This window comes from Petaurus breviceps, unplaced genomic scaffold (assembly GCF_028583685.1).
Source record: "Petaurus breviceps papuanus isolate PSGF00001 unplaced genomic scaffold, PetGlider_PUasm1.0 90784, whole genome shotgun sequence".
NCBI lineage: Eukaryota > Metazoa > Chordata > Mammalia > Diprotodontia > Petauridae > Petaurus > Petaurus breviceps.
In genome coordinates, this window is record NW_027187345.1 from 11,264,463 (window position 1) to 11,284,226 (window position 19,764).

A 19,764-nucleotide genomic window follows, 5' to 3' on the forward strand; every position below is an offset into this window, starting at 1 on the left:
CTCTCACCCTTTGGAACAGTCTCCTTGGATCATTTTACTGTTCTTCCCTAACTAGTGTGAAATGCTAATATGGATGACTGTGATTTCCCCACAAAGCTAAAGGGAAATGCGATTACTGTCACAGGGTTTCACATTAGCACTTTCCTCTGTTAATGTGAAAGACGTTGGTCTGCAGGAAAACCAATTTCCCTCCTGGCTTTAGCTTTTTTTTTTTACCTTGTTGTTCTTTGTTTAAGAAATATCCCCTCAGTCCACACCAATGTGAATACAAGAACAAGATCTCAAACTATTCAATTGAAATTCCAAATCTAGGCTGGGTTAAATCTTTTGCTGACCATCTTTTGCCTAGAAAGTAATTTAAACATATGGTATATTTGTTCATATATTTTTTAGCTTCCTTAAGCAGAAAAGATTGGGATGGAAGGTTTGGAGAAGGAATAAAAATCTGAGTTTGTTGAAGAGGAAATATGCAACATTGAGTCTCAGTGAATCAAGTGAACCACGTAAGAGTAGACTATAATTAAATGAAATTATATTCAATTAAAAAAATTTATTCTGGAGATTTACTCCTATTGCCCGTAACTTGTAAAAATAAAACATAACTCAGAAAACAGAATAGATAACCCCCAAATAGCAGCAGCATTCTACGGTGGATAGAGTGACATCCTGGGAGGCAGGTAGACCTGGGTTCAAGTTCTATTTCTGACACATATGCCACCTGTGTGACCCTGAACAAGTCATTAAACTACTCATTGCCATTGGAAGTTGGATGCTGCTCCTGAGATTTTATGCTTTGTTTGATGATTCTTTTTTGTTTTGTTTTGGCCTAGAATCCAAGATATCTCACACTTCTGAATGGGAACCTCCCCCCCCCCCCCCCAACTTTTTCTCTGTACTATATTTTCTCCACTTGTATTTCCACCACCACCATCCCCATTACTACTTTATGTCTCATAATTGGAGGTTTGGAGTTGGAGGATTAGGATGATTAGACTATTTCCAATTCTAATTTATCATTTATCCACCTTTCAAAACATATTATCTCTTTAAAGGCACTGGCTATCTTGCTTACTTCCCTCTGTATTTCTAATAAGCAGCACAGGGCTCGGCTCATAACATAAGTAGTTAATTTTTTTTTCCTTCATACATTTATTCATTGGTATAATGGCATTCTAAGTCACTGAGGAACAGCTCCCATGCTTCTTTACACCAATGAAATCACAAATCCAGATACAGCAAAATACCAAGAAAACCCTAAGTCAGAATATATAAATCCAAATATCTACATTTTTATAACTGCCAATTTTGGCTCAAATTTATTGGTCCATTAGTTCAAACAAGTACCTGTGCAAATTTCCATCCCTCCCCACCAGACATACACACACACACACACACACACACACACACACACACCACACCACTTAGTTCTACTTTATGTCTCACGAATGGGAGGTTTACAGCTGGAAGGATGGCCCTCTTAGAATAGCTCCAATACTAATTGGGATTTTATATATATATATTAAAAAAGTATATATAAAATCCAAGCTATCATTATATATTTTTTATTGCCAGCATTCCTGTTCTGTCATCTCCCCCTGTCACCTTTCTTTTCACCTTTTCTCTGCTTCTTTTACTTCTTGTGTTCTGCTGGACATCAAGGAAAATTAAAGGACTCAGGACGCTGTCATAGAAATGTCATTCTATTGTTCCTTCACATGTGCACCTTTCCATGTTGGGTTTAATTGCATGCCCATCCTTGTCTGCTTTTTATAGGTATTGTCATAAGAGATAAGACGGCTGGACTTAGTGACAGTGGGGTTTGGTTTGAATGTTGCCTCAAATACCTATTTACTATGTGACCCAGGGGCAGGAAGAGCAACCCTCAGAGCTTCAGTATCCTCATATTAATAATAATACCTACACGATTTCATAGGACTGTGATAAGTAAAATATTTTATAAACTTTAATAGACTATACAAACAATTTATGAGATGTTCAGTCATTTTTTCAGTTGTGTCCAAGTCTTCATGACCCCAAATTGAGGTTTTCTTGGCAAAGATACTGGAGTAGTTTACCATTTCCTCTTTCAGCTCATGTTACATATGAGGAAACTAAGGCAAACAGGGTATTAAGGGAATGGGAATCTGAAGATCTTTCCTGCCCCTTGGCCCTTGGCTAGGCTTAAGTGACTCTGAGAACCTTTCCAGATTTGAAAATATACTCTTCCCCCAATAGCCTAAATGTGGTCACATAGAGCTTGTGGAAGGAGGCTTGTTTTTCAGGAATGCCCCCACCTTGTTACTTTGTGATTGGGCAGTGGGTCAAGAGGGTTGTTACATTCTCTGATCCAGGAGAAGGCTAGATATACCCTGATGTGAGGTTTTGCTTTGGGGCTCACTTTGGGAAGAGTTGTGTGATTTGACCAGATGAGACTCTGAGCAGCCCTTGAGCCCCCGGCTTTGAAAACCCAGATGTTGGTGCTTCCCTCTCTGGTAACTGACTAGGTATGGATGTAATGGTCAGACAGTTGGAAGCCTGTCTGCTGATCTCTTTTTCTGTCTGCTTGTAACTTCTGCTTGTAACCTCTGTTTATATTCTCTGAAGGTCAAGGTGTTGACTTTTCCCCCTGAACTTAGGTAAATGATATGTGTTTGATTGATTAAAGGAAGATTGTTAACCCATTTTGAACTGCTTTCCTTTAGAAAAGCAGATCTAGGAACCTGTGCTAGCAGCTATCCTGGGTATGCTAGGGTGCTTGCTGCTACACAGGGTTAAATGACTTTCCCAGGATTACACAGCTAGTAAGTATCTTGGGGCTTTCTTAACAAAGATACTAGAGTGATTTGCCATTTCCTTCTCCAGCTCATTTTATAGATGAGGACACTAAAGCAAACAGGGTTAAGTGACTTGCCCAGGGTGGTACATCTAGTGTCTGAGAAAACATTTGAATGCATGATGAGAAGTCTTCTTGACTCCAGGCCTACAACTCTATTCACTGAGCCACCTAGATTCCCAATTTATGACATATTGAAACAAAATAAGATGATCATTTCTTTTTTTTTTTTAGACACCTAAAAACAGTTTATTGTTTCTCAAGAACAAGGGAGTGACTAGACAGCAAATGGGGACAAGCCAGGGCCCAGGGCAGGCACAGCAGGGGGCACTCAGGCGAAGGTAGAGCCCTTCCAGCCCACATCGGCCACTTTCATGTCGTAGTAATTGATATAGATCCCATCCCAGGGAATTTTGAGGTGTTTGGTGAGCATCTCACAGAGCTGTTTGCTGTAAGCCTTGTTCTGGCGCCCCCAATCTTGCTGATGTTCTGCAGGTTGCACAGAGCGTGGGTCTGAGGAGCTCCCGAAGGCCATCAGCTGATTGGCTGAGATGTGCACTCCGATGTACTGGGCAGGCTTGCCGGTGGCCTTTGGCCAGCTGCGTCGTGAGCTCGCTGAGCAGGGAGGGTCTGGCAGGCAGCAGTGCGGGGAGGTGGGAGCAGGGCTGGGCCTGGCAGAGAAGAGCAGCGGAGCGGGGGCAAGCCGAGTGAGCCTCAGCACGTCCCCACTCACCAAGTACCTCGAGGGACCAAAATGATCATTTCTAATACAGTGGAAAGAAGGCTGGATTTGGAATCAAAGGTCCTAAGTACAAATTTTGGATCTGTCAGTTATTGATTATTAACCTGGGCAAATCACTTTCATTCTTCAGGTCTCAATTTCCCCTTCTATAAAATAAAGGGTTTAGATTCAGTTATGTCTGAGTTCCCTTCCAGATCTGAATCTCAGATCCTAGGGGTGGCTAGGTGGTACAGTGAATAGAGCACTGGCCCTGGAGTCAGGAGGACCCGCGTTCAAATCCAGCCTCAGACACTTAACTAAAAAAAGAAAAACAAACTAGCCTTGTGACCTTGGGCAAGTCATTTAACCCCAATTGCCCTCCAAAAAAGTAAAAATAATAATAAGGATAATAATAAATCTCAGATCCTAAAGATGGAATACAACCAGAAAAAACAATAAATGTTGAGAATGCTTTATGTTTTCATTCAGTATCATAGGTATGGGAAGATGTTGACTAAGGTAGTAGGCAGAGGGTCCACCTCTGATCCCCAGTGGCTGGGCAACCCTGAAAAAATGTCTGTCTTCTGGGTGCTTTCAAAGCCAACTTTGTAAGACTATAAATTCTAGAAGAATGTCTTATCTGTATTGATAGAGAGAGTCTCTATACACCAAATCCTGACACCTCCTTTCCCTGTCATCCCCCAAAAAGTTATAGATATCAATTCAAAAATATCTGCCTTGATACCAAAACAACTCTTTACTTTGTTGGGATTTCCAAGCTGACTGATAACTGTAGAAATCATAAAAATATAGCCATTTATTTCATGAAACATCTTATTAGAAAATAAAGATTTCAGTCCCTAGAAACCCCAACCCATGGTGCCTTTTTTGTGTATGAAAGATAGCTCCAGGACAGCTAGGTGACCTTGTGGATAGAGCACCAGCCCTGAAGTCAGAAGGACCTGAGTTCAAATATAGCCTCAGATGTTTGACACTTACTAGCTGTATGACATTGGGCAAGTCAGTTAATCCCAATTGCCTTGCCTTCCCCCCAAAAAAGATAGTCCCCATTCCTTAGGTAGCAGAAATATGAGGGATAAGAGAGATGAATCTTAATACAGTCTTGAAATATTTTTTAATCTTATAAAATGACTTCCTTAATGCTTACTGTTGTCCCCAGTTCTCCAGAAACCCTGATAGTGGCACAAAGCAGATTCCTCCCAAATAGATCCTAGCTAACCACTTTTAATAACTGAAAGATGCCCCTGAGAAATATCTGCCCAACTAGTATTCTATCCAGCGAAAGAAGTCTAAAGACTAGCTTTACAGCTACCTTAAACTGCTTTGTGGACTTAGCTTTTCTTTTCAAGCATATATTCAAATTTATTCTTGGATATATATGTATGTGTTTGTGTGCACACTTGTGTGCACACATGTATGTACACATGTAAATGCACATGCTATATTCATATACTTATATGTATATATTCCTATACATACATATATATTTATGTTTATATACAGACATATATTTATATTTAATCAAAATGGCTTGCATAGTAGCCAGCTATTTAGGACACATACACCTCTAGTTATAAGGTATGATCGAAGAAGTCATTCAGTCAGATTAGTCTCACTATTGCCCCTATAAGCTATAAGTTCATATCAACCTTAGTAGAATCTGTTTCTACACCATGTTTACTGTCATAATATACGGCAACTACCATCAGATTTCCAAATATGCATGTGCTTATGGAGTTCCTGAGCTGGAGAATCTCTTACATCTGTTCTCCCTCAGCAGCTTTATACATTTAGTCATGAAAAAGACCACGGGGAGAAGGAAAAGGAACATAACACTAGAGCATGTTCAGACAAGTGCAATTCCAGGAAAGGCAAGATCCTCACTGTTGGCATGGATATCTAAGCAATTTTTATAATCTCTTTTTGTATTATCTGCTTTAAAAATCAGAACAACAGGTTTCACACAGTTAAAAAACAAACCTGGTGGTTCCTCTGATGAGATAAACCCTAACATGATATGTAGTTTATGCTTAGAAATATACTCTAACTCTTTTCTCCTTTGACTGTGTGACTTGCTTGGGAAGTTGGAGTCCATATCTGGAAGGTGCTCTTTTTTCATTCTTTTCCATACTACATTCCCGACTCCTCCCAGACTTTTTTCTACCATGCCCCAGGAACTTCACCATGGAAGCTGCTGTATCCCTGGACTTCACACATTAGAAGTACCTCTGCCCCTCTGGCCTCTCTCTGATTGGATGACTCCTCTTAGAACTGTCATTTAAAGAGGTCACCCAAGTTATCCATGACTCTTTATAATGCTCTTTGAACAAGGATCTCCATCTTCCCTTCCCTTTTCACTTTCCCTTTTTGTGTTTCCTTCCCCAATTAGAATGTAAGCTCCTTATGAGTTGAGAGAGTCCTGATAACTGCATTTTTATTCTCAGTACTTAGGTAGTGCTTGGCAGATAGTAAGCACTTAATTAATGCTTAATTGACTTGATTTGACTTCATTTAAGGGCTAGAAATACAAAGGCAAAGTAAATTTGATTTCATGGAGCTTAAATTCTAATGTTGGGAATATGCACATAAATTGGTACCGTGTTTCCCCGATAATAAGACAGTGTCTTATTAATTGTTTTTGGACAGAAAAACACCAGAGGGCTTATTTTCAGGGGAGGGCTTATTTTAATGAACATTGACAGCAATTTTAATAAACAGGTAAATGTGAACAAAAAAAGTACCTTTATTCAATAAGCAAATCACTGGGGAAGAACAGGATGACGCACTCACTGCTGCAGCTCTGATTGGATGCAGCTCGGAGCGCAGTGTGCATTTCACCCGGGGGGGGGGGGCGGTGCATACAGAGGGTACCGTAATATAGCGCAGGGGATAACCTTCACTACAGTAGCAATCTCAATAGGGCTTATTTTCGGGGGAGGGCTTATTTTAGAGGAATCTTACACAGTAAGGGGAGGGCTTATTTTCAGGATAGGTCTTATTATCGGGGAAACACGGTACATACAAGATACATGCAAAGTAAGTAGATGCAAAAGGATGGCACTAGCAGCTGGTGGAGCACTGTTGTTGTTGAGTTATTTCAGTCATGCCCTACTCTCTGTAACCCCAATTGGGGTTTTCTTGGGAAAGATACTGGAGTAGTTTGCCATTTCCTTCTCCACCTCATTTTACAGATGAAGAACTGAGGCAAACAAGGCTAAGTGACTTGCTCAGGGTCACACAGCTACACTAAGTGTCTGAGGCTGGATTTGAAGTCAGATCTTCCTGATTCTAGAGCCAGTACTCTATCTACTGCATAACCTAGTTGCCTGGTAGAGCACTATAGGCCTCACAGAAGGTGACTTGAGCTGAAAGACACCAAGGCAGAAATGAGAAATATGAACAACTCTCCTTTACGAACTCTGCTAGAGTTTCTCCCAAGTTGACATTGAACCACTTTTTTCTCTTTATCTTAGAACATGACCTTTCACAAGTTTTCCATCTTCTTACTCTTAAAGAAACAAGAAAACCCCTACAGCCAATTTCCAGAGTAGTTAAGATGTCAATTCTGTCCCCATAACTTCTCTTCCATCTGTCCCCTTCTTTCTACTTACACGACCACTCCTCTAATTCAGGCTCTTATCTAATTCAGGCTGATTTATCCATTTCTTTCCCTGCACTTTTCTACATCTTAGATACAGTCTAATTTATATAATATGCATTTCAAAAAATTCCATAACTATTAAAATACCTTGTTTAGAGACAGATGAAATAAATTTATTCCAACCAAATTTAAAAAAAAATCAATAACCTCATAATTTGTCTTTCTTCTTTAAGGTTATCCTCTTCGTTCTATCTTCCTGTTGACTATTACAATAATCTACCTTAAGCACAATGCTGGACATCTAAGTCCTATGTTCAAGAAACATCAGTGGCTCCCTATGTCCTTTAAGATAAAATATGAAACATCCAGTTTGGTATTTAAGGCCCTTTGCAATCTCCAGCCTATCTCCAAAGACTGATTTTACATTACTTCTCCTCACAGACTATACATATTAGTCAACTAATCTACTTTCTCATCCCCATACACAACATTCTATCTCCCACCTTAGCACATTTGTACAGGTATGTCTACAATGGACTTCTTTTTCACTATTTCCTGTTTGAACCCTTTTGTCCCTTCTAGGATCAGCTCAAGTATTACCCTCCACGAGACCTTTCCTAATCATCTAAATGTTTGTATCCTCTCTTCCCCAAATCACTTTGGATTTACTCTGTATATACTTTATATTTACTTCTCTGTGTACATGTTTACTTTTTTTCTACCCCCCACCCAATAGCAGTAAAGAACCTAAGGGCACAGACTGATTTGTTTGTATCCCTAGTAACTGGCATTTCAGAGATGCTCCTTGAATTGAAATGTTTGTTCAGGAGAATTTTTAAGGAGACCAGAGATTAAAAGAGTCTTTCTCATCCCACGAGACTAAAATAAACATAGAGCCTTTCTTTACTTATAGCAGAGGCCAAGTTCACTAAATAGTACCAGAGAAAATGCTGTTTCTTTCAAAGCCATAGATTTCTATGCTCAGAGACAAATGTTTAAAATAAGATTCTAAAAAAGCTAACATTTTTAAAGCTATGTAATTTCAAATTCACTGACATAACATTGCATCCAGTTAGTGACCTAGCTGGTTGATGACATGATCTAACAGGGAAAAAAAGTATCAGATAGAAAGGATTATGAGGTAATAAGATGATTATTCTGGTTAGAACAGAGGATTATGTTTGGAAATAGTAGGATATTAAACTAGATGGTCAGAGGCAGCTTGGTATGACAGAAGTGCAGTGGCATTATAGATAGAAACCCTGGGTTCAAATCCTACTTTTTGCTTCCAATTAACTTGGTGACCCTGGGAAAGTCCTTTTATGTCTCCAACCCTCAGTTTTATCATTTGTCAAATGGGAATAATGAGATTGTTGCTACCTATACCACCAGATTGTTTCTCAATTAAAATGAGATATTTGTAAATTACTTTATAAACCATAAAGCACTATATAGGCATGGGTATAGTACAATGGAAAAAAGCACTGGCTTTGTAGCCAGGGGACCTGGATTGGAATCACATCTCTGACATTTTATCCTTGTGGGGATAGTGATTTAATTTAATTGTACCTCAGTTACTTCATCTGTAAAATAAGAGTTTTGGACTAAATGTACTTTGAGGTTCCTTCCAAATCTATACTCCTATGAATAAAATATAAAAGGTCAGATATTATTTTTGGCAATGTGCAAGGCCTTGACTGGGAAATTTGAACTTTATTATCTAGGCAGTAGGAAACCATTATAAGGTATTGAGAACAGGGGAGGTTCAGTGAAATTGGTATTTTAGGAAGAAGAATCTGGCAGCAGTGAATAGAATGGATTAGTGATGCAGGAAAGAGAGACTAGAGACAGAAAAACCACTTAGGAAGAAGTATATTGCAACAAACAAGGCCTAAGGTGGTGGTGGTGGGGGGGAATGCTGGATAGTGGCATTAAAAATAAGAAGGATGAGACTTAAAAGTTATTTTTAAAGTCATGTTGCTGAGACTGATACTGGTAAGAGAAAATTCAATGATAATTCTGAGTTTTCAAACATCAGATTGACAGAATAGTAATAGCAATGTTTGAAATTTACAATGAATGATGATAAGTTGATTAAGGAAAAGTTAAGATATGGCTTGAACCTATTACATTTGCAGTGAATATGCAAGTGGGAAAATCCTGCAAGAAGGCAGAGTTAAAGAATCATATTTCAGGTAAAAGATTGGTTCTATAGAGACAGTGTACAGATAGCAAGGTTATGGGCAGGGCACTTTCTAAGGGGATTGAGGTTGTTGTCTTCAAATAGTTAAGTAACTCCATTTGAATTACAGTGGGCTTGACCTAGATGGAGATGCATGACTGAAGGTGGGGAGGGACAATTCCATTTGCTGTGTCTTGAAGGTGTATGTTTCTGAGCTTCTGCTCTGTTATTTTTTTGTTTAGCCCCAATAGTGCTTCACCTTCTCTTTTAGCTGCCTCCCTAAGTCACTGCCCATCCATGATGTTACTGATTATTAAAATAATAAGGCCACTAAGAGATTAAAGGCGGAGGAGGCTAACTCAGTTTACTGTACCCAATTGACAACTCTGGTCCTAGATGTACAAGTGACAAGAGTAAGATCATTCTTCGGGACTCTAGCATCACCTTTTAAAATGACCTCAGCAAATGGTAGTGATTGGTATCATATCAGAATCTAGTATATTTGCAGAGTTTTAATTAGCTACCTTCTTTGACCTTAAGGAACTAAAAGTCTCATCATGAAGAAGATGGGCAAACATAGGTATGACAAATATACAGAATATAATAAAAAATAAGAGATAATCCTGAGATATTTATTTAGGAATGTAGCTAGATAAGGCACATTGAAATAATAGGAGAAAGCTTTGCATCTAGTTCTTAATTTTATCTTGAATCTCCAGTGCCTAGCTCAGTACCATTTACATCTTTTTAAATCGTGATTTGTAATTTCGGTTGTATAAGGACTTTCTGCTGAGCAAACTCCCAATGACAATAGATTGGTGCCTATTTTTCAATAGACTGGCTAAGACTGAGAGGCTAAGTGACTTGACATGGGTCACATGATGTCTGTCAGAGGCAGTACTTGAACCCAGATCTTGACATTGAAGCTGGCTCTCCATTCAGTAAGACTACTTCTCACTTAGTAGATTCATAATAAACACTTGTAGGGTTGAATTGCAAATGTAGAAAAATATCACATCTCTAGAGGAGAATTTGGATCCATGCTTTAAAAGCCTGGAAAGGGGCCAGCTTCTTTAAAAACTTGGAGATAGTCTAGCTACATCTGGTAGGAGTGCCTTTTCTGGGGAGAGGTCTAGCTATAGAAGAGCAGGGTTGAGTGGCACAGTGTGATGAATTGTCCTTGAAACACACTCACAGGAGGTTCAAATTGATTGTATGGACAATTGTGAACCATTAGAGGAGTTTGATGAAGTTAGGATATGGCCAAATCATTGTCCTTGGACTTGGATTGAAGCAGGTGGAATGGTTTGAAATGGGGATAGAGGATGACTGCAAAGCTCTATGATAATGAGAGCTGGACATGGACAAAAACTACATAATGACTGAAACCAAGAGAGTGACTGGTCTCTCTAGAGGAGTTTGTGTAGTCAGGAAATAGTATGGAGCCAAGTATAAAACCTGAGGGGATTTCCCCAAGGGATCAGAGAGTAAAAAAATTTCTTAAATGGGATGTTCCTTGCCTATTCTGTATTATGTAATTGAAGGTTTTCACAGGGAAAAAAAATCTATTTCACCATTTACATATAGTATATATGTATGCATATATACAGAAAAACACACTCACATGCATGATACATATATATGTATATATTGTTGTTGTTAAGTCGTTTCAGTTGTTTCTGACTCTTTGTGACCCCTTTTGGAGGTTTTTCTTGTTAAAGATACTGGAGTAGTTTGCCACTTTCTTCTCCAGCTCATTTTATAGATGAGGAAACTGAGGCAAACAAGGTTAAGTGACTTGCCCATGGTCACACAGCTATAGTAAATGTCTGAGACCAGATTTGAACTCATGGAGATAAGTCTTCCTGTTTCAAAGTTCAGTACTCTATCTACTGTACCACCTAGCTTCATATATGTCTGCATATATGTGTTTCTGTGTATATAGAGATACATACACACATAAATATATACATGCATACACATACCTATATGTTTATTTTCTATACAGGTATGTACATTCATATACACACAAACTACACATATACATGCATATACATGTGTGTATATTTATTGATGTGTATATATATATGCATACACACACACACACACACACACACACACCCTTAATCAAATATTAAAGAAGTTCAGGGCAGGTGTAGTTTCTATAATAGAATTTCTCACTGAATCAACCCAATGGCTGCTTCCCTTATGTAAAACATCATCTCTGATCTAAAAAAAATGCTTCTGTACCATGGAAAATAGCACCCATTAAAAAAAATACAGATGTAGTATCAGCACAATCCAAAAGGCCAAACTGTAAAGTCTCATGCTGGTCATATTTCACAAAAATGAATCCCATAAATATAATGGTTAGAATAGAATAGGGCAAGAGCAGATGATGCAATGACTATAAAATAACCCAGGAGAATACAAATGAGCTCACTTCTCATCATCCTAACCCCAACAATCTAACAGCTGTGTGCTTCCTCATCCCTATCCTCACCCAACAACTCCCTGGCTCCTTCTTATTCCCCGTCACTCTGGTGACTTTGAGCCTCATGCCAATGATTAATCACTTCTAACAGACTGTTCAGACTACTATGCTTTGCCATTACATCCTCTGTGCAGATTAATGCTTCTCCAGAACAATAACACTGCTTTGGGGGATGATTTTAGCCTGCTAATAATAGATCAGGCATGCAACTCCACACCCCCAACTCTTCTCTTATGTCAGTAAAACAAGGAGATGGAAAGGGAGCTGCTTTTTTTTAAATGGAAAGTTCACATATTATAAATTGAATGAATACCATTTTTAGTCGTCACACTCAGAAAGATGCCTCCTTTGTAGCTTGTAAATTGTTTCAGAATCTTATCTTCTTGGTCAAAAATGTAAATGGACATGCTCTTGTAATAAAATGAGGAGCTGCTATGAGGTGGTGTGGGAGGAATTTAACCAGCTTATAAATGTTAAAATGCAAAAGCAAAGAGAGTCCTGTTATTCATCTTCGCTGCAATATTCAGACATTCATGAAATTGAAAGTTAATGTACCAGGGACTTTCATTATCTGACCCATTCCATCCTATCTATTAGATTCTCATAGCGTTGGAGACAGAGGACCAATATGTCACCAACACAAGACTGGAAAGGTCAGAAAAACCAAGCATCAATAAAGCACCACTTCTGTACAAAATTCCTCAGTGCTTGGTGGAAAGGACATTTCATAAACTAAGAATATTTATAAGTACAAATATGATAGCTAAGAAGCATGTAGCTGGGAGGACTTCATGATTTATGAGAAAACTAAACACTTTTTAATAGTTCAATTAATTATTTCATTAAATATAATCCCTCCTTTAAACCTTTAACCCTGAAAAAAGAACACTGTATTTTAAGCTCTGCAAAGTTTATTTTAATAAAATTTCTTGGTTCTTTATACATGGCAAAATGTCCTGTAAAAATTACACTTACTCTTTTCCTTATCTGTTCAGTGGAAAATTATGTATGTTTTCATGTCAGTGTGTTATATATTTTATATGTTTTCCATTTTTTCAAATATCTATGACTTTGTGTATGTTGGTATTCTTCCAACTGACACAATGACACCCCTCCCTACCTTAGTAGAACTATTAGGTCATTTGTCCAGAGTCATGCTCAAAAAATTTCTTTTTATCCAATTTATTTATTTGTTTTTAGTTTTCAACATTCATTTCCACAAGATTGTGAGTTACAAATTTTCTCTCCATCTTTCCGCTACCCCCACCCCAAGATAGTGAGCCTACTGAGTACACCTTCCCCAAATCCGTCCTCTCTTATATACTCCCTTATCCCCCCAATTTTCTATTGGGGCAAGATGAATTTCTATATATCAGTGCCTGTATATGCTATTTCTCAGTTGCATGTAAAAAAGAGTTTTTAACATTTGCTTTTAAAACTTTGATTTCCATATTCTTTCCCTTCTTCCCTCTTCACCCAGCCCCACTGCGAGGACATGTAATTCAATATAGGTTGTACACGTCTAATTATACAAAATGTTTCCATAGCAGTTATATTGTGAAAGACTAACTATATTTCCCTCCATCCTATCCCATCCCCCACTTATTCTATTTTCTACTTTGACCCTGTCCCTTTTCAAAAGTGTTTGCTTCTAACTACCCTCTCCCCAAATCTTCCCTCCCTTCTATTATTATCTTATCCCCTTCCCCCTTACTTTCCTGTAGGATAAGATACCCTATTGCATGTGTATGTTATTCCCTCCTAAAGCCAAATTCAATGAGAATAAATTTGACCCATTCCCTTTTACGTTCCTACTCTTCCCCTCCATTATAACAGTTTTCTCTTGCCTCTTTTATATGAGATAATTTACCCAATTCTATCTCTCCCTTTCCCCTTCTCCCAATATGTTCCTCTCTCACCTCTTAATTTTATTTTTTAGATATCATCCCTTCATATTCAACTGATCCTGTGCCCTCTATGTATTCATGGACACACACATACACACACTCACATATACATTTATACACACACATACCCTCCTATAATACACATATATGTATACACATACATACACACATATATGTATTCCCTTCAACTATACACATACTGAGAAAAGTCTCATGAGTTACAATTATCGTCTTTCCATATAGAAATGTAAATAGTTCAACATGAATAAGTTCCTTATGGTTTCTTTTTCCTTTTTACCTTCTCATTCTTCTCTTGCTTCTTGTATTTGAAAGTCAGATTTTCTGTTCAGCTCTGGTTTTTTCATCAAGAATGCTAGAAAGTCCTCTATTTCATTGAGTGACCATATTTTCCTCTGAAGCATTATACTCAGTTTTGCTGGGTAGGTGATTCTTGGCTTTAATCCTAGCTCCTTTGACTTCTGGAATATTATACTTCAAATCCTTTGATCTCTTAATGTAGAAGCTGCTAGCTCTTGGGTTATCTTGATTGTGTTTCCACAATACTCAAATTGTTTCTTCCTGGATTCTTGTAATATTTTCTCCTTGACCTGGGAACTCTGGAATTTCACTATAATATTCCTAGATGTTTCTTTTTTGGATCTTTTTCAAGAAGCAATTGGTGAATTCTTTCAATTTTATTTTGCTCTCTGGTTCTAGAATATCAGGGCAATTTCTTGAATTTCGTGAAGGATGATTTCTAGGCTCTTTTTTTTGATCATGGCTTTCAGGTAGTCCAATAATTTTGAAATCATCTCTCCTAAATCTATTTTCCAGGTCAGTGGTTTTTCCAATGAGATATTTCACATTGCCTTCTATTTTTGCCTTTGTTTGGATTTGTTTTATAGTATCTTGATTTCTCATGAAGTCATTAGCTTCCATTTTCTCCAATCTAATTTTGAAGGAATTATTCTCTTCAGTGAGTTTTTTTTTAAATTCCTTTTCCATCTAGCTAATTAGACTTTTTAAGGCATTCTTCTCCTCATTGGCTTTTTGGGTGTCTTTCATCATTTGAGTTAATCTATTTAAGGTTTTATTTTCTTCAATCAGACTGTTCACTTGCTTTTCATGATTTTCTTGTATCATTCTCATTTCTCTTCCCAATTTTTCTTCCACTTCTCTTGCTTGATTTTCAAAATCCTTCTTGAGCTCCTCTATGTCCTGCAACCAATTCATATTTTTCTTGGAAGCTTTTGATGCAGGACTTTTCACTTCATTGTCTTCTTCTAGTTTTGTGTTTTGATCCTCTTTGTCCCCCAAAAAAGAACTCTATAGTCTGATTGTGCTTCCTCCATTTGCTCATCTTGCCAGGCAATTACTTGACTTTTGAGCTCTTTGCCATGGTAGAACTCTACTTCCAGAGTAGAGAGAGCTGTGTCCCAAATTACTGGGGTTTTCACAGTTGTCAGAGCTATGGGGAGGGTGCCCTCTCTACAGCCACCACAAGCTCTGGTACACTGGTGTTCCTCACCCCAGGCCCACAACCCAAGACTACAACCCAGATCCAAGCAGGTCAAAGCAAGAGTGAATACCCTCTGAATGATTGCATGTTTCCCCGACAATCTGCAGGCCAGGAGCTCTAGAGGCAGCCACATGGCTGCAGTTGCAGCCATGTGCCTTCACCACTTCTCACCCTGTGGGCAGGGGCCAGACAGCACTTTTTTCTCACCTAGCTCCAAAAGAGTTCCCTACTGACCTTTTACTTTTTCTTTGGTGTTTATAGATTGAGAAGTCTGTAAACCACCACAGCTTCAGGTGACTCTCTCTCCTGAAGTCTGCTCCAGCCAGTCTGGGACACTGGTTGGGGCCACCCCAGGTCTGGACCCACATGTCTCATGTGGAACTAATCTCAGATCCCAGCCCTGTGTTATAGACACTTCCTGTCAACCTGCCAGGCTGCCTTCAGTGGAGATTTGTTTCTCTCTGTCACTTTGTGGATTCTGGAGCTCTAAAATTTGTTTAAAGTAATTTTTTTACAGGTATTGGAGGTGGTTGGAGCAGGAACTCCAGCAAATTTCTGCTTTTACTCTGCCATCTTGGCTCTGCCCCCTCCCCCCAAAATTTCTAAACCTAGATTTGAACCCTGGCCTTCCTTACTCCAGGTTCAGTACTATATACATTATCCTGTACTACCATGGCATTTCTTGTGTTGACAGGAGAAGATTGAGGCAAAGAGAGAAGATAAATGACTTGTCTTGCCATCTCTAAATAAGTACACAGAGATAGAGATATAGCAAGCTAAAGGGAACCCTCCACTAGTAGCAGGGCTGGTAGGATACCCATAGATCATCTAGTTCCTAGCACTCATTTTATAGGTCAAAAAACTGAAGCCTAAAATATTGAATAATTTCCCCTAAGAAATAAAGAATGAAGCAATGGCCTTTGGGAATAGGAGGAACAGTATTCTCTAACAAACCTAACACTATTTCTACTATATTATGCTCTCTCCAGAGAATGATTCATAGGAACTGTCACATAAGTCATAGTAGAACATTCAATTCTAGGGACCTAGGCCTTCATGTTGCCCATGGCTGACACTATGACCTTGGGCAAGTCACCACACTACTGAAAGGAATAATGATTTGATGAAAAGAGTCTAAAATATATAGTTTGGGTCACAGCTTAAACCCTTAGTGGAGTCATTATTTGGATGATAGAACCACAGACTTAGAACTGGAAGGGAACTCAGAGGCTATCTAATCTAGCCCTCTCATTTTACAGATGAAGAAACTGAAGTCCAAGGAAGTTAAGTGATTTGCTTAAGGTCACAAAGGGAGTAAACATTAGAGACAGGATTTGAGTCTAAGTCTTTGGATATCAGCATCAAGTCATTTAACTGTGGGTTAGTTTCCATTTCTAGAAAATAGGTATTTTTTAAATTGACAACACCATACCTACAGTCAACATCCTAAGATAGCAATATGTTATCTTCTTTGGTTTTATTCTCCATAAACCTTCTAGTTTTAATTTGCTGTCATTCAGTTTTATCATCTATCATGTTACTGACTTCTTGGTAACATGTTTACCTATAGTCAGCATCCTGGCTTGATGATTTGCTACCCTCTCTGAATTTATTCTCCACAGAATATCTCTACTAGTCTGGAATAAAGAGATTTACCTTAACCCTTTTTTTTCTTGCACTTTTACTATATGAATTTTTTCAAACTTTGCTCTGTTTGATTATTTTATTTAGAAAGTATTCCAATTAATAATTCTTTTAGCCAAAATTTTGATTGATTTTATTTAACCCTGAAAGTTTTAGATCTTTTAATTTCTTAAAACACGTATGTATAAATACACATACATACATACATATGTATATACACAGACATACATATATACGTCTAGGCCAAGTAGTAGTTGATCATTTTGATTACTTATTACTATTAATGCTATTTTTATTTTGTTTGTTCAACTCTACCTTGAATCTTTTAGTATCAGCAACATTCCTTTATTTGTAATATTAATAATGTTAACATATTGACTAATGAAGCTATGTCTACTTCTATATTTTATTGTTTTTAAGTATACTATACATATTTTTAGATTAGGGAAATGATTATAATTAACTAATAGAGCGAGAAATAGGACTAGAGAATTAGGGATAGTTTTATGGTAAGAATAGGGACAATGATATGGATAGTGTTTCTTTTTTATTATGTTTTGTTTTTTTTAGGGATATGTTAAGCACTACTGTTAGAGATAGCTTCAGAAAAAGTAATAAGGATGAATAGGGAGGAACCAATTAGGATTAAGCACATAAATAGGTAACTATTGGTAAAAGGGATAGAAGTTAAGATTAGAATTAGACAAAAATAGCTTCAAAATTTAAGGCCTAGATTTTTAATTAGCTGCTAGATGATGGTGTCAGGTGAAGAAGAAACTAGTCTGGAAAATGTATGTCCACTGGCAAAAGCAAAACAAAATCTCCATTGGCTATGGACTTCAAATGTCAGACAATGTGATTCCCTCCCAAAGTTTTATAACAGTCATGGAGACATCAAAACATATGAGAAAACATCAAAAATGGAAGTTCACTTTCATATGTATGAGGTACCAGGTAACACCCTTCTCTATTAAAGAGTATAAGAAGATGCAGAAAGAGACTGTATCATGTTCTAATTTAGTCATTAAGGGAATTGGTCATCTCAACAACAATGGAACCCATTTTGTCCAATAAAGAGGAAACAGTTTCTGTTTTAGTTTATCTCATTTTTCTTCACTTCTCTTTCTTCTCTTCTCTACTATTACATGCTTTTTTAGTTTGACTTCACAGGAATATGTTCCAATTTATAACATTGTTCCTATGTAAATAACTGCCCATTTCAATGATTTTCCCTCAATACCTTGTCTTTCTTGAATCTCCTGACCAACATAAGGAGGGTATGCCTGAAGGAGACACATATCATTGACCTTATGTAGAGGATTAATATACTGTATTGAACCTTGAAAAGAAAATCTCTCCTTGACCAATTTTCCAGGAAAGATGCAGAAATATTAAGACAAAACTAGGGGCATTATTTTAACCTGGAAACATCTATTAATGTTTCCTTTGTTTACTCACTGGACTGTTTTGATTTTTATCATACATGTCTTCTTCTATGTGCTTGGCTAATCCTCTTTCTGTTCACTAAAAACATTCTTGATTCTTTTCTAAAAGCAAAATACTTTTATATTATTAAAGGGGGTGATCTACTTAATTTTCCACCGGAATTATAGTCAAAGCTGGGTCACATTTCCTGAGCACAATACTCTTACTGTTTTTCTAGCTCTCAAACATTTTTTTGTAATAATCTAAGTAATATTCTTTCAAGGCAAGCATCCAACCCAAAATGTTTCAGTAACAGAATACCAATCTATCCACTGCAATTTCATTGAAATATGGAAAGATTAAAAAAATCGTCAGAAAATTTTATTGAATAATATGATATAGAGTATGCTTATTAGAGTCTGAAAAATTAGAAGGTAACCTCTTAGTAGTCTCTGAACTGCAAAATGAAGTGTTTTTGGAAGCCAAGAAGGAAGTGGTAATGGTCATTCTAGCCAGACATGCACTATTAAAAACAATAAGGATTTTTAAGACCCTTGGGAAACTGGGACATAAGATTCTTAAAAAGCAGTGTCCATTAAATTGTGAGGCTCTGCTGAAGAAGCTCAGGCTCACCATTAAGTACCAGCAAACCCTAGTCACTGAGAGGGTGGATAATTTCTCCCAAAGGAAGCTGTCAACTTATCAGGTTTAAGTCCTTAGAACCTTTCTCAAAAAGTTTGTAATTGCCCCCTAGCTTTTCTCCTAGCCAGCCTTGGGGAAGGGGATATTGCAATAGATTTTTAAAATAACTCCTTCCTTGTTTCCTTCTATATAATACTGCTGTGTTTTTCAAGCCTACAGGTAACAATCTGTTTTAAATTCAAATGGTATCTAAGGGTCTTGACAGAGAGGACTTATCCAATTGATAACACAGAATCCAATAAGTCTTTTCATTTTAAAACATTAGAATCTCTACAGAGTGGTGGTGGGGATCAGTAGAGGGAAACCAGAAGGAAGGGAGTGTTAATAATATTGGAAAGCTCTTGTTAAAAATACTCTCTACTCTATTCCAACCACTCATGTATCCTGAAATCGACTTCAAGTCTTTGGAAACTTAGTATATATAGAAAGTAGATCATATTATTATGAACCTCAGAGGTCATCTCCCTCATTTTACAGATGAGGAAACTGAGGCTCAAGGAGGCCAAGTGACTTGCCCAGAGTTGCATAGGAAATTTTATCAGAGGCAGGATTTGAACCCAGTCTCTGTGTCTCTGAAAGAAGGGATTTTTCATTTAACAAGTATTTATTAATAAGCACTTGCTTTGAGTTGAGGACTCCATTAGGCATCAGAGGGAAGATATAGGAAAGGGTGTTCATGATTGATATGAGCTATACGTTAATGACATTTGATGAG